The sequence below is a fragment of the Rhizophagus irregularis genome, chromosome 22 (assembly GCF_026210795.1).
Source record: "Rhizophagus irregularis chromosome 22, complete sequence".
NCBI lineage: Eukaryota > Fungi > Glomeromycota > Glomeromycetes > Glomerales > Glomeraceae > Rhizophagus > Rhizophagus irregularis.
Window position 1 is genome coordinate 1341392 of NC_089450.1, and position 12545 is coordinate 1353936.

The window sequence follows — 12545 nt, forward strand, 5'->3', positions numbered from 1 at the left end:
AGACTATATATCTTGATATAGTTACTGATGAAGTTATTTATCATTGGTTAGTTAGATGCTAAGAGTAATAGTCTCAATTGAGACTATTACTTGAATAATAGCACATCTCCAAAGATTTGTATTCAGTTCTAATTGTATTATTCTTTAATTACGGACTTCTAAATTTAACAAGAGAATTAGGTGTTCAATTTCTGGACAAGTTTGAGATAGCCGTTGATTATTGAATGACATCTAGAATCTTAGACTTTTTGTAGGTGGCAGTTGGGATTTCAATTAATATATTTACAAAAAGAAAAAATATTAATTTGTCTGAAATTAATGAATAAAAATACTAATACCAATATTTTTTAAAAAATTTGGTATTTTTATTATCAGTGGTTAGAATATGGAAAATACACTGAATAGGAATGAAAATTGGAAATCATAATTTGTAACAAGATGTTTTTGCTGCAGCATCATTTTTTTTTCAAGTGCAGGTAAATTAAATTACATAGTAACTATTATTTAACATCTTTTTATCTTAACTAAGTATCCAAAATTAAATGAAATTTTGTAATACGTTAGAGCATTTGGAGTCTTTGCAATAGAAAGATACAAAACTCAAAAAAAATTTTAATTTTACTTTATATGCTAATTATGTTTTTTTTATGCAAATTTAATATTAATTTAATTTTTAATATTTTTTAAGTTTCGTACCTTTCTATTGCAAAGACCCCATTTAGAATACCAAAAAACATTGATGATGATAAAAGTGAAAATCAAAAGTCTATTTATTTTAGTTTTGACAAAATGCTTGAGACCTTTAAAGTTCATTTTATAAAACAAAATATTAGTAGAAATATTATTGATAAAATGAAATTAAAATCAAATATTAAAGCAGCTCAATCAGAAAGAGAGAGAATTGAACTACTTCTAAGCAAGGACACTTTAATTTTTCAGAGTCAACGTGCTATTAATTCTAAAAGAAAGGCCTTATGAAAATTAATAAAAGACTTAATTATAATTTTTGACATGACAGATCTATTGTTACATTAAAAATCTCAAGTCACCTGAAATACATAAAAAAGGATATGAAAAATTACTTGTATATTATGAAAATGGCTTGAAACAAATGCAGATAATTTACAAACAAAATGTGATAAAAAGTGAATTTTGAAATGTACAGAAAAAATGTGCATTGAAAGTTCGCTGAATAAAGTACAAAAATTATGCTGAAACAAAGAGAAATAAAAGGAAAGCAAAAAAAATTGAAAGGAAGACATGAAGGCATGATAAAATACCTTTAAATAATGATCAACCAGAAGTATACTATATGCAAAATTTTGTATAGATTTAAATTATACCTAATTCTCCTACACATCTGCCACTTTAGCTACATGTTGATAACCATAATAACCAGATTTTCAAAAGACAAAAAAAAGTATTTGCATATAAAGAGTAAATACTGAAATATCTGTTAATTTATGAAAAGATTTCAAATCATATATATGATAAGACGCTTCAATTACTTGGAGCTAAATGGGATAAAAAAAGGATATATAATTGGTGGAATTATCATATTAATAAATAATAATTAATTCAAATAAATTTATGTATTATTATAGAATTCCGGACATTACATATACAACTCAGTACAGTGACACCTCCCCTTGCCGCACCCTCCTGGGGACCATAGTAAAAAAATAGTAGAATGTGCACTTAGAGAGGGTGTGCATTTATAGAGAGTAAAATATTAAGAGCTCTTATAAGTTGGGCCAGGAGCCCACGTGCTTAAAGAGAATTTATATAGTGCGTGCACTTATAGAGGTGCACTTATAGAGGTGTCACTGTAGCAACTTTTTTGCAGATTGACCTAAATTTCACAAAAAAAAAATCAGTTTTTTGCGATTATCTCAGCATCCAGTGGTTTAATTTGAATGAACTTTTTTTTGTTTTGTAGCTCTCATTGAGCTTTACAAAATAAAAATACTCTACATGAATCGGATCACTGGATACCAAGATAATCACAAAAAATGGAAAATAAAAAAGAGCAAATTTGGTCTTTTTTTGGCAAAAAGTCAGTTGTGAGTTCTATAAGAGATGTTCAGAGTCCTATTATTATTGTATAATATTTACAAAGTTAAATAATACTGGTTGAAATAAAAACTTTCAGTCATGTGGCAAATCGGCTGATCTGTCATACATTTTGGCCAAATTTTGGAAATTATTAAAAATCGGCCAAATTTCGACATATATGATTTATGGTCGATTTATTGAATTATTTAATCAAACATTACGCGTTATGCATTATACATATTAAAAGTTTAAAAAAGGATCATTTTATACATCCTTTTTTAAATTTTTTTTAATTTTTTTCTTCCCCTCCCCTTTCCTTTCCTTTGTTCCCCTTCCCTGTTTCCCCTTCTTTTTCTTTCCTTTCTTTCGTTCTCCTTTCCCTTCCTTCCCTTTTTCTTCCTTCCCTTTCCTCCTTTCACTTTTTTACTTTTTTTTTATAGGTTCAGCTTTTGGGTGGGCTTCTGAAGTACAGAAACTCCAAAGATTTGTAAGTACAAATTCTTTGGAGTTTATTTTATTTTTTTTTAATACAAACGGTTATTAACCGTTCTTTTTTCTTTCTTTTTTTTAGGTTCAGCCATTCAGATGGGCTTCTGAAGTACAGAAATTCCAAAGATTCGTAAGTACGAATACTTTGGAGTTTATTTTTTTTTTTTTTTAAGAGGAGCGTGTAGTCACATGATTTATAATAAGACTATCAATGACATAAAAATTTAAAATATGAAGCCCAAGAACAAAAGTACTTTAGTTTTAATAATTATGTATTATTTTATTATTATTTTTGTAAAGACATGTAAAAACATACCTATAGAATACAAATATATTAAATTAATTAATGATAAAATGCTTTTTGTTAAAAAAATAATATTATATTTTCCAGTAGAAAGATTCTAAACTTTCACTAAGCGATTCGCAACCTTTTTGGAACTTCTTTTAATATTTTCTCCAAAATATAATATTTAAGTCTAAATAAAAACTATACCTAGTGAACTTTCAGGTTCCAAAAGATAAGAAAATAATATATTTTTTTTAATATTTAGTAATTTATAAATGTTTTATTAGACATGAACGTTCTGAATAGCAAAAAAATTTTTGTGCTATGATAGTCAATTAAAAGTCACGTGATTACACTCTCCCATGGTTACTAACCATTCTTTTTTCTTTTTTTTTTTAGGTTCAGCTGTTTGGATGACTTCTGAAGAATGGAAAAAACCAAGTTTCATAAGTTTGGAACTTGGTTTATTTTTTTTTAATATTATGAATGGTTATTAACCATTCTTTTTCTTTTATTTTTATAAGTTCGGCATCTCAAGTAGGGCTTCCAAATTCTGAAGAATGAAAAAAACCAAGATTTGTAAGTATATACGAATCTTTATAATTTTTTTTGTTTTTTTAATTTTATTAATGAACGGTTACTAATAACTGTTCTTTCTTTATTTTTAGATTCGGATGGGCTTCTGAAAAATGAAAACCCAAAGATAAAGATTCGTAAATACGAATCTTTACTTTTTTTCTTTTTTTAATGTTATTAATGAACGGTTACTAATAACCATTCTTTTCTTTATTTTTTAGATTCGGGTGGGCTTCTAAAAAACGAAAACCCAAAGATAAAGATTTGTAAATACAAATCTTTACTTTATAATTTTTTTTTTAATTTTATTAATGAACGGTTACTAATAACCGTTCCTTTCTTTTTTTATAGGTTCGAATGGACTTCCGAAGAATGAAAAAGGAGAACCGTAAGTAATATACTTACAAATTTTTTTTTAATGTTATGGATAAGGATGGTGCCGCAAATATGTAATTGCGGAATAATTGCGATTTACGGTATTGCAGAACATTGCGGATTTTTAAATCTAAAAATCCGCAAATCCGCAAATCCGCAATTATCCGCAATCCCGCAAATATTCCGCAAATCCGCAAATATCGCAAAGTACCTCAAATATTCCGCAATTGAATTGCGGTACTTTGAGGATTTGCGGAATATTTGCGGATTTGCGGAATGTCCGCAAAAAAACTTTCTTTTTTTTAATAAAATATAATTACTACTAAAAAAAATATTTCTATTTATTATTAATAATAAAAGAAATTATTTTACATAAAAAAAAATTAAAAAAAACGCTGGAACCTATAGTTCCAGCGTTTTAATTAAAAAAAATTTAAAAGAAACCGCCGGAACCTATAGTTCCGGCGTTTTTACATAAAAAAAATAAAAAAATTAAAAGAAACCGCCGGAACTTATAGTTCTAGCGTTTTAATTAAAAAAAGTTTAAAGAAAATGCCGGAACCTATAGTTCTGGCGTTTTTATTAAAAAAAATTTAAAGAAAACGCTCGGAACCCATAGTTCCGGCATTTTTACATAATAAAATTAAAGAAAACGCCGGAACCTTAGTTCCAGCGTTTTTATTAAAAAAAAATTAAAAGAAAACGCCGGAACCTATAGTTCTGGCGTTTTTATTAAAAAAAATTAAAAGAAAACGCCGGAACTTTAGTTCCGGTGTTTTTATTAAAAAAAACTAAAAGAAAACGCTGGAACCTTAGTTCTGGCGTTTTTACATAAAAAAATTAAAGAAAACGCCGGAACCTATACTTCCGGCGTTTTTACGTAAAAAAATTAAAAAGAAAAACGCCGGAACCTATAGTTCCGGCGTTTTACATAAAAAAATTAAAAGAAAACGCCGAAACCCATAGTTCCGGCATTTTTACATAAAAAAAATTAAAAGAAAACGCCGGAACCCATAGTTCTGGCGTTTTTATATAAATAAATTAAAAGAAAACGCCGGAACCTATAGTTCTGGCGTTTTTATAAAATAAAATTAAAAGAAAACGCCGGAACCTTAGTTCCGGCGTTTTTATTAAAAAAAAAATTTAAAGAAAACGCCGGAACCTTTAGTTCCGGCGTTTTTACATAAAAAAATTAAAAGAAAACGCCGGAACCTATAGTCCGGCGTTTTACATAAAAAAAAATCAAAGAAAACGCCAGAACCTATAGTTCCGGCGTTTTTACATAAAAAAAATTCAAAAGAAAATGCCGGAACCTATAGTTCCGGCGTTTTTATAAAAAATCAAAAGAAAATGCCGGAACCCATAGTTCCGGCGTTTTATATAAATAAATTAAAAGAAAACGCTGGAGCACATAGTTCGGCGTTTTTATATAAAATAATTAAAAGAAAAACGCCGGAACCCATAGTTCCGGCGTTTTTAAAAAAAAAATTAAAAAATATGCCGGAAGCAATAGTTCTAGCATTTTTGTATAAAAAACCTATTAGTTCTGGTGTTTTTTGTATGTAAGAAAACACCAAAACTGAATTGCGGAATTATGGGCTACTAACCGCAATTCAACTTCAAAATCCGCAATATTGCGGAATTTGAAAATCATTTGCGGACCCATCCTTAGTTATGGAACAGTTACTAACCATTCCTTTAATTTTTTTTATAGGTTCAGGTGGATTTCTGTCTTTCAAGGAACGGAAAAAACTAAAGATTCGGTATAAATCTTTATTTTTTTATTTTTGTTTATTATTACGAACGGTTTCTAACCATTCTTTTCTTTTTTTAGGTCAGTGTCTTCTGAAGAATAGAAAAAACCAAGATTCGTAAGTACGAATCTTGGTTTTATTTTTATTTTTTTTTATAATATTAACGAACAGTTAGGGCAGTGACATATATTAGCTAATATTATTTTAATAGTAATGTTTACTCCCCACCCCCAGGTAAGATTTTATGACCAATTACAACCATTTCACATGGTTTATATTATGTGTAACCTAAGATTTTCTTTTACTTTCCCACCCCTAAAATATTAGCTAATATATATCATTGCCCTTACTGATAACCGTTCTTATTTTATTTTTTTAGGTTTAGTGGGCTTCTGAAGAACAACGGAAAACCAAGATTCGTAAGTAAATACGAATCTTAGTTCTTTTTTTATTTTTTATTTTTATTTTTTATTACTACTAACAATTTACTAATAACCGTTCTTTTCTTTTTGTAGGTTTTGGAATCTTTAGAAAAAGTGGAACCAAGATTCATAAGTACAAATCTTGGTTTATTTTTTATTTTTTTTAATATTATTATGAACGATTATTAATAACCACTCTTTTTTTTTCTTTTTTATAGGTTTGGTGTCTCAGGTGGATTCCGATAAACAGAAAAAACCAAAGATTCATAAGTAGAATCTTGGGTTTTTTTGCTTTTTTTTAATATTATGGAACAGTTACTAACCGTTCTTTTCTTTTTTTTATAGTTTCAGTAGGTTTCCAAAAGATCAAGATTCGTAAATATATATGAATACATGAATTATGTGATTGTGGAATTGTAGATTAGCAATACTTATTTGTAATATGCATTTATAAATAAAGTTGTGATTTTATTGTGAATATCAAATAAAATGAATTGTGGCTGAATATTAGTAAATAAATTTAGTACAAATTTGCAATATAAATTAAGTAACATTCGGAAAACTATTCACCAAAATTTGCTATCTGAAATTGTTCTGAATGTTAACTGAATTTTGGCCAAAATTTCAAGCCGAACTTTAGGCGAGTGGCAGCGAATTGCAGCCAAAAAATCTGCTAAAGTTCGACTAGCATTAGACCATAAATTAGCCTAAAATCAGCTGGCTGAATTTTGGCCGATTTGGACTATTTTAACTGGTGTAAATAAGTTATTCTTAATTTAATTTATGTTTTATCTTATTATCATATATACAAAAATGAAATTTTGCAGATTTTACAAAATTGGCAGTCAAATGTCAATTTTTTTTTTACGTAAAATGAAAAATAGCTATAAAATACATATATTTGTGTAGTATTTATGAGTTTTCAAGTATGTTTAAAAGTTCAATCATCTACATATAGGTAAAAAAATGTGTAAAGTTTAAATAATAATATTTTTATTTTAAATATTAAAATAACTAAAAAAATTATAAAAATATATCGAAAAGTATATAAAGAATAAATGGTAAATTTTTTTTATTATATATATAGCTTAATTTACTTAAAGATTGATTGGCATGATAGGTTATACAAACTTTATTTATTAATAATTGTTAACTTATATGACATTTCTGACAACTGTGATACAATATTAGTAATAAAATCTTACTTTAGCACCTAGAATTTAAAAGCATGATTAGTGACATTTGTTAAAATAACTGAAATTAAAAAAAAGTTTGAAGATTTTACCTTTAAAATTAAAAGTCTAAAACAGATTTTTAGCATTTGGGACCTAAAAAAAAAATGATGAACATTAGTAACGTTCACAGGTCGAAAAGTGAAAAATCAGGCACCAATCGGTCACCAATCAGGTAGCTGATTGGTGCCTGATTGGTGACCGATTGGTGACTGATTGATGCCTGATTTTTCACTTTTCGACCTGTGGTTTATTAAATAAAATTTATAAAAAAAATTAAAAAAATCCGAAGGTTTATTTTTACCTTTGAAAATAAAGTCCAGAGTTATCCAGAATCTAAAAAAAAATAAAAAATGAATATTAGTAACATTCATTAAAATAAAATAAAAAATAATAAAATTTGAAGATTTTTACTTTTGAAAATAAATTTGGAATTATATTTTAGCATTCAGAATCTAAAAATATGAAAAGTGAATGTTAGTAACATTTGTTAAATAAAAAATTATTATGTTTTTTAAAATAAATTAAAAATTCAAAAATTAATATACCTTTAAATTTCAAAATCATTAATAGATTCCATTCAAAATCTATATAATATAAAAAAAAATATTTTTTTTAAAAAATAAATTAAGATTCAGAGATAAGCATATCTTTAAAAAAATAAATTAAAATTCAGAGGTAACTATACTTCTGAATTTTAAAATCATCAATAAGTTCCATTCAGAACCTATAAAACCTATATAATATAAAAAAATATCATTTTTTTTTAAAAAAAATAAAAATAAATTAAAATTTAGGGGTAAGCATATTTCTGAATTTCAAATCATTAATAGTTCCATTTGGAATCTATATAATATAAAAAAAATATTTTTTTTTAAAAAAATAAATTAAATTTTGAAGGTAAGTACATATATTTCTGAATTTTAAAATCATTAATAAGTTTTATTCAGAATCTATATAATATAAAAAAAAATTGTTTTTTTTTAAAAAAATAAATTAAGTTTCAGAAATAAATATACACTCCCCAGTAAAAAGTCTCTGACCACCCTAAAATCAATAATGCCAGAGTTTTTTAATAAAAAATTTTTCATTTATATTAAACTTTATAGTGAAAACCCCTAATTTAAAGTGTTTATTTGCTCAATTGTTAGTAAAATTTCGCAGAAATATTTAATTTTCATGGTGGTAAAAAATTCAACTTTTTAACCAGGACAGATACAACAAAACAGAACTTGATTCTTTGACATAAAAATAGCTTATGGGCCAAAAATCAGGATGATTGGATCAGCAGTTGTTAATGATTTACATATAAAATTCGTAAAAATTCATGGGTTTTAGAGATGGATTTCTCAACAACTGCTGATCCAATTGTCTTGATTTTTGGCCCATAAGCTATTTTTATGTCAAAGAATCAAGTTCTGGTGTCAGTTTTATTGTATCTGTCCTGGTTAAAAAGTCAAATTTTTTACCACCATGAAAATTAAATATTTTTGTGAAATTTTACTAACAATTAAGCAAATAAACACTTCAAATTAGGGGTTTTCACTATAAAGTTTAATATAAATGAAAATTTTTTATTAAAAAACCCTGGCATTATTGATTTTGTAAAATATTTTGACTTTTTACTTTTAATACGTACTCTGAATTCCAAATTATCAATAAATTTCATTAGGAACCTATAATATATAAAAAAATTAAATTTTTAGAAGCAATATACCTTTAATTGCCGATTCGCCACTCAGCGATACAAAATGATCAGCAATTTATAATTAATCTTGTCAGACATTTTTATATTAAATACTATTACTTCTAAATGGTGTTTATATAAGTTTGAAAATGTTTTGTTGTTATATAAATGCCCTAAAAATACATTAAAAAAAGGTATTACATTACTTAGGTATAGTTTTATAAAACTGGTAAAATTAAAACATTGCCAAAAAAAAAAAAAAAGTTTTTTATTTTCTTTTTTTTTAAAACATTATTATGTTAGGATTAATTTTATATTCACCAGTGGTTAATTTAAAATTAATTCACCAGTGGTGAATTTACCTCTAGTGAAATTCACCAGTAATATGATAATTTTAGTTTTATAAGTTTTATACTAATTTTGTTTGTATTACATTTTACAATTTCATACACGTAAATAAAAATTTTTTTATGAATTTTTTTAAACTGTAACTTTTTTTCTAAACATACTATTAAACACATACAATTCAATTTCATAAATTAGAAATGAAATTTATAAAGAAATTTGTGTTTTTATAACACTACTAAGTACTAACTGCTTAACTCCTAAAGTTTTATATTTTTTATTTAATAACTTTAGAGTGTAATTTCACTACTTTAGTCAAATGAAATCAATTTCTTTTATTAATTAAAAGTTGTTCAACAGAGCCAAAACTACTTGTATATTATTTTTTATAAGTGTAGGTATAATATATATAAAAAAACCCATATTTTTCATAATGGTACTAACTTTTAAAATTGTTTTTTCATTTATTAACTTCAGAGCGTAATTTTACTACTTTAGTCAAATGAAATTGACTTTCTAAATTAATTGAAAATTGTTCAGCAAGGTCGAAACTACGTGTATATTAATTTTCATGGGTGTAGGTATAATATATATGGAGAAACCAACATTTTTCATAATGGTACTAACTTTCGAATTTTTCTTTTTTCTGTTTACTAACTTTAGAGCGTAATTTCACCACTTTAGTCAAATGAAATCGACTTTCTAAATTAATTGAAAATTGTTCAGCAAGGTCGAAACTACTTATATATTAATTTTCATAGGTGTAGGTATAATACATATGGAGAAATCCACATTTTTCATAATGGTACTAACTTTCAAATTTTTTTTTTTCCATTTACTAACTTTAAAGCGTAATTTCACCACTTTAGTCAAATGAAATTTACTTCCTTTATTAATTGAAAGTTGTTTAGCATAAAGATGTAGTATGTAATTGATAATTACTACCTTGTGTTGTAATAGTAAGGGTTGCAACCTATTACTACTTTTAAAGTTAAAGTGTTGTAATATTACAATACTTATGATTATTCAAAAATTTTCTTTTTGAAAAATAAAAATTACAAAAATAAGTTTTTATAGAACAAATATCATCATAAAAAGAAATGATAATATATATTTGTATAATTGAAAATAATTATAACACATTATAATAATTACAATACTAGTAGTAATTATAATACTATATAATAATTATAATATTGTGTTGTAATTACAACAAAAGTGTTGTATGTATGTTGTAATAATTGCAACTTTACAACTTTCTAAAAATAATTACATATCACATCTTTAGTTTAGCAATATAAAATCTACTTAATATTGTAGGATTTATTCATTTTTTATAATAATACTAACTTATGAATTATTGTATAATATATTATTATATTTAAACTATATATTTTATATAAATATTTTTATTAATAAAATTATTATTTTTTTCAAAACAAAATAATTTAAATTTTAATAAATTATGTAATATAGGTGAACTTTACCTTGGGTGAATTTCACCACTGGTAAATTTATCCCTGGTGAATTTCACCACTGATGAGCGTTAAAATCACCCATTTTGTTAATCTAAGCAAGAATATACCATATATTATATAATAGTACAAAAAAACCTTGTAAAATTTGCAAAATTCACAAATAATTGATGTAAAGTTACCTAAAATATGAGCTGGAATGGTGATTTCCTCCAAAGTAAACTCTTTAAATTTTATAGCAAATGAAAAAAAATTTTTTTTTGTGACATCTCCACGTTTTGCATTATTTATTGGTAAAGTATATTTACATTAAGTATGACTTATGTAGGACAAAATCAGAGTTGAAATATGCTGATTGATGTCTAAAGCTCTGAACGGTTTAGGCTAAACCAGGAAACTGATCCAAAACTGGCTCAAAATTTGATTCGGTTCAGTTTGGGTATTAGAACCGAAAAACTGGCGGTTTGGTTTGGTTTAATCCGATTTTTTATAAAAATGCGAAAAATCAAATAGCCGTCCATCTAGTGATCGTATAAAGTCGAGCCATATATCATTGGATTCCTCTCGACGAGACGCGTCGAATGGTGGTAAGATCATGTTTCTAGCATCGATAGATCACACGTTAAACCACGCTAAATAATTTATAAATAATTAAAATTAGCAAGCCATCTATCGGTTCTAGAGACATGATCTTAGCACCATTCGATGCGTCTCAGTGAGACGAATCTAATGAATATAAATTCGTCTGTGTACGACTACTGGATGGCGAATAATGTCAAGTTTCGCATTTTTTTAAATTTTAGAGCGTTAAAAATTAAAAATTCCGATATGTAAATTTATTCGTCATCCAATGGTCATACGAATATGAATTAAGACTCATTGGATTCGTCTCAATAAGACGAGTTGAATGGTGGTGAGATCATGTCTCTAGCATCGATAGATAGCCTGCCAATGCCAATTTTTTATTAATCATTTAGCATGAATTAACTTGATGCTAGAGACATGATCTCACCACCATTCGACTTGTCTCATTGAGACGAATCCAATGAGTCCTAACAGTTAGTGTGCATAGGACCCCGGATATCTAATATAAAGGTCATAATGGACTTTTGGCCAAAAACACCCCTTTTTGCTGAAACTCAAAAAATCGTTTTTTGTAAATATCTCAGCATCCAGTAATTCAATTTTAATGAACCTTTTTTTATTTTGTAGCCCTCATTTAGCTCTACAATTTAAAAAAAAGTTCATCAAAATTGGACTACTGGATGCTGAGATATTTACAAAAAACGATTTTTTGAGCCCCTGAAAAATGGGCCAATCTGCCGAAAGTGTGACTTATGACCTGTTTTGGAGATATCCGGGGTCCTGTGTGCATGTCCATTTTACATTGCCGATCATATTAAAAATTCTTGTATAACATTCGTCTAAGATATCTCACTGAAGACTTTCGTTCTAAGCCACAATATAATCAGTTTTTACTCTTAATATAATTTTTTCAACAGTACTTCTTCTATCAAAACAAGTAAAAGTTTGACCCATTCTACTTTTCTGTGAAATTTTATTCCATCAGCAAATTTACTTATTTTTGACACTAAAACCCAAGATTCTTTTGCTACCAACTTTTAAATTAAAAAAAAAATACCCAACGAACTTCATTTTTAGTAATCCTTTTGGCGTAACCATTTTAAAAAACTACATACAATAGGACTTTTTAGCGAAAAATGCTATTATGTTTTTATATAATGAAACTTTGAAGACTCCTTCTATTAAAAATTAAATTTATTTAAGGTAGTATAACAATTAAATATAAAATTATTCATAATTATTGTTTTATTATATCTATGACGAG